We start from the raw sequence: 4,682 nt of genomic DNA, 5'->3' as shown, positions 1-4,682 counted from the left end.
ACCTCCAGAGTAACAAAAATAAGAATTACGTGCAACTTCTCCTAAGAAACCTTGAAAGTAGAGTAGAGGGTGCCTAGTTGGCTCAGTCACTTCAGAGTCTGATTCATGATTTCAGCTCAGGTCATGATCTCTGGGTCTAGAATTGAGCCCTGTGTCGGGTTCTGTGCTGGTCATGGAGCCTGCTTAAAGTTCCTATCCTATCTCTCCTTCTCCTTCTGCCTGTTCCCCCTAAAAAAAAGAGGTGGCAAGTAAAATATATACAGTGCAGGCATGCTTCAATTTATTGTGCTTCATAGATGCTGTGTTTTTTACAAATTGAAGGTTTGTGGGCACCCTGCATACAGCAAATCTATTGGTGCTATTTTTCCAACAGCATTTGTTCATTTCATGTCTCTGTATCACATTTTGGTAGTTCTTGTGGTATTTCAAACATTTTCATTATTATTTTATTTGTTATGGTGATCTGTGATCTGTAATCTTTGATGTTACTCCTGTAATTGTTTTGGGGTGCCACCCACTGCAGCCCTACAAGACAGCCAACTTAATTGATAAATGTTATGTGTGTTTTGACTACTCTACTAGCTGGCCATTCCCCCATCTCTCTCCTTCTCCATTGCCTCCCTATTTGCCGAGACACGGGACTATTAAAATTACGTCAATTAATAACTCTGCAATGGCCTCTAAGTGTTCAAGTGAAAGGAAGAACCACACATTTCTCACTTTAAAAGCTAGAGATAATTAAGCTTAGTGAGGAAGGCATGTCAAAAGCTGACATAGGCTGAAAGCAAGGCCTCTTACACCAAACTATGAGCCAAAAAAGGGATAAGTTTGAAGGAAATTAAAGTGCTACTCCAGTGAACATGTGAATGATAAGAAAGCAGCCTTATTGCTGATATGGAGAAAGTTTTAATGGTCTGTATAGAAGATCAAACCAGCCACAACATCCCCTTAAGCCAACACCTAATCCAGAGCAAAGCCTTAACTCTCTCTTCTGTTCTCTGAAGGCTGACCAGTGAGAAAGCTGCAGAAGAAAAGTCTGAAGTTAGCAGAGGTTGGTTCATAAGGTTTAAGGAAAAAGTGCATCCTATGACACCACACAAGCTTAATCAGTGGACCCTCTCTAGGAGCTAAGATGGATCTTGTGCTCAGTTTTGCAGATTTTTTTTTTTTTTTAACACCGTACATTTATCTGGTTTCATGGTCTGAGGGTGACCTCTTCCGATAAACTATTAGTCTCCAAACTGTAACAAATCCTGGTGTTTATATACTTTATTTCACTTTTGCAACACTGAGCTATTATTTTATCTTTTACCATTCATTAATGACACATCCATAACTTTTAAAGAATTAAGTCTATAGAGAGATTACATTTGCTGTCTAATTATTGCCATAGATTAATATTCCTACTGTTTCATTACTTCTGCTAGATTTGAGAGATTACAGCAAACTATATGATGACATAGGAGAGTTTCCAAGTGGCTGGTTTCAGCTCATTATTAGTATACTTTCTTTCCTCTTTTTCACTGATATCCTGATCTACTGGATTCACAGAGGCCTTCATCATAGACTTGTGTAGAAACACATATATAAACCTCATCATCTCTGGAAGTTCCAAACTCCATTTGCAAATCATGCTTTTCGTTCTTTGGAGGGCTTCCTTCAGAATCTACCCTGCCATGTATACCCTTTTATCTTTCCGTTACACAAGGTAGTATATTTAAGTTTGTACATCTTGATCAATATCTGGACAATTACCATTCAGATGGCAATTTCCATGTTCCCCAAATCTGAAGGCCATTTATTAATGGCTCAGCCCATCATATAGACCACCAAATAATTCTTTGACTACAACTATGAATAGTATTTCACCTTGAGGGAGAGAATTAGAGGCTTGTTTAAAAATCCTTCCTCCTTTGGGATACCTGGATGGCTCAGTCACTTGAACATCTGATTCTTGGTTTTCAGTTCAGGTCCTGATCTCAGGATCCTGAGACTGAGCCCCATTCTGGGCTCCGTGCTCAGCAGTGAGTTGGCTTCTCTCCCTCTGTGTCTGCCCCCACCCCCTGCTTGTGCGCTCTCTCTCTCTTTCTGAAATAAATAAGTAAGTCTTAAAAAAAAAAAAAAAAAACCCTTCCTCCTTTCAAGGGAAGGGACCACTTAGTTATATGAAGATGACAAAAGAAAAGTGCAAAAGTGATTCAGAAAATGGTTGTAAAAATGAAAAATTATTCAATGGAGAGTTTACGAAAACTGAGTAGATTGCTGCCCTTTTATTAAATATTTTGACATATTTTTAATAAGGAAAAATAATCTACATACATACAACCAAGCGACATAGCCAGTAACTAGTATTTGAAAGTCTGCATTGTGGGTACTATTGAGGAATGACTGTGATGGTAGATAAAGGAAAAATGCTATGAAGATCAAAATTTCAACCTCGTGCTTACAATACTAGGTACTGGTGTAAAGGACAAGTCATGTATTTCTAGCCACATATCTGTAATTTGTATGGCCTCAACAACAGTTTTTATAAAGATAGAGAATAAATTACTGAGGAGACTAGAGTATGATCTTTTGCTTTAAGCCATCCCTGAGATTTAAGGAAAGGAACCATCTCCATAACAGAGAAGTGTAAAGTAAAGCAAGTGCTAATGTAGAAGTTTCAGCAAGTTCTCCAGATCTACTGAGATAATTAATGAGGATGGCTACCCTAAACAACAGATTTTCAATGTAGATAAAATAGCCTTCCATTGGAAGAAGATGTCATTTGGGAGTTTCATAGTGAGAGAGGAGAAGTCAGTGCTGGATTCAAAGCTTCAAAGGACAGGCTGACTCTCTTGTTGGGGGCTGATGCAGTTGGTAACTTCCAGCTGAATGCCCATTCACCATTCCAAAAATCCTAGGGTCCTTAAGAATTACTCTACACCTATTCTGCCTGCACTTTGCAAATGGAACAACAAAGCCTGGATCTATTTACAACGTGGTTTGTATTTTAAGCCCATTGTCGAGAACTACCACTCATGGAAAAAAAAAATTCCTCTCAAAATATTACTGCTCACTGATGATGCACCTGGTTACCCAAGAGTTCTGACAGAGATGTATGAAATTAACACTGTTTTTGTGCCTGCCAACACAACATCCATTCTGTAGTGAATAGATCAAGAAATAATTTTGACTTTCAAGTCTTATTACTTAAGAAATAGATTTCATAGGGCTCTAGATGCCATAGATAGTGATTCTTCTGATGAATCTGCGCAAAGTAAATTGAAAATCTCCTGGAAAGTATTCATCATTCTAGATGCCATTAAGAACATCTGTGATTCATAGGAAGAGGTCAAAATTCAACATCAATAGTTGTGCAAAAGAAGTTGATTCCAGCCCTCATGGATGACTTTGAGGGGTTCAAGACTTTAGTAAAGAAAGCAACTGCAGATGTGGTGGAAATAGCAAGAGAACTAATAAAATTTAAGGTGCAGCCTAAAGATGTGACTGACTTGCTACAATCTCATGATAAAACTATAGGGTATGAGAAGCTGCTTTTTATGAATTATCAAAGAAAGTCTTACAAATGAACAAAGAAAATGGTTTCTTGAAATGGAATCTACTCCTGGTGAAGAAATGAAGACTGTTGGAATGACAACAAAGCATTTAGAGTATCACCTTAGTTGACAAAGCAGCAGCAGGGTTTGACAGGATTGATTCCAATTTTTAAAGAAGTTCTACTATGGGAAAATGCTATCCAACAGCTGCAAATGCTTCAGAAAAATCATGTGTGAGAAGAAGAGTCAATTGATGCAGGAAACTTCATTGTTGCCTTATTCTAAAAAATTGCTATAGCCACCCCAGTCCTCAGCAGACACTACGCTGGCTGGCAGCCATCAACATGCAGGCAAGAACCATGACAAGCAAAAAGATTACAATTCACCAAAAGTTCAGATAATGGTTAGCATTTTTTAACGTTATTTTTTAATAAAGTGTGTATTTTTTAGGCATAATGCTATTGCACACTTAATAGACTATAGTGTAGACATAACTTTTATAAGCACTAGTAAGCTGAAAGAATCATTTACTTGGTTTATTGTGATATTTGCTTTAATGTCGTGGTCTGGAATGGAACCTGCAATATCTCCAAGGTATGCCTGTATACCTTGTGACCAAGTGGTACTTATCCCGGGTAGGCCAGGCTAGTTCAACATTCAAAAATCAATTAATGTAAACCAGCACATCAATATATTAAAAAATAAAATCAATGAACATACCAATATATGTGGAAAAAGCATTTAACAAAATCCAACACCCATTCACGGTAGAAAACTCTCAGTAAATGAGGAATATAGGGAACTTCCTTGACCTAATAAATAACTTCAGCTACTGTCATACTTAATAGTGAGAAATTCAAAGTTTTTCCACCAAGTTTAGGCACAATCCAAAGATATCTCCTCTCACCACTCCTTTTCAACATCATACTGGAAGTTCTAGCTAAGGCAGTAAGATGCAGATGAAGACAAAGACGAAAAAGAAATAAGGGATAAACAGATTGAGAAGGAATCTCTATTCATCCTTATTCACAGATGATTATGATCATCTATGTAGAAAATCCAAAAGATCTGACAAAAAATTCTTGGAACTAAGAAAGGTTACAGCAATATTGTAAGATACAAGTTTAACATACATAAGCCAGT

General features: G+C 37.4%; 1 pseudogene; it reads left to right on the top strand.

Annotated features, from left to right (window-relative positions):
• Positions 1-1,132: 1,132 nt before the first annotated feature.
• On the top strand, positions 1,133-2,258 carry LOC116571886 (annotated as a pseudogene).
• Positions 2,259-4,682: the final 2,424 nt, after the last annotated feature.

This window comes from Mustela erminea, chromosome 13 (genome assembly GCF_009829155.1).
Source record: "Mustela erminea isolate mMusErm1 chromosome 13, mMusErm1.Pri, whole genome shotgun sequence".
NCBI lineage: Eukaryota > Metazoa > Chordata > Mammalia > Carnivora > Mustelidae > Mustela > Mustela erminea.
This window is presented reverse-complemented; position numbering and strand designations above follow the sequence as displayed.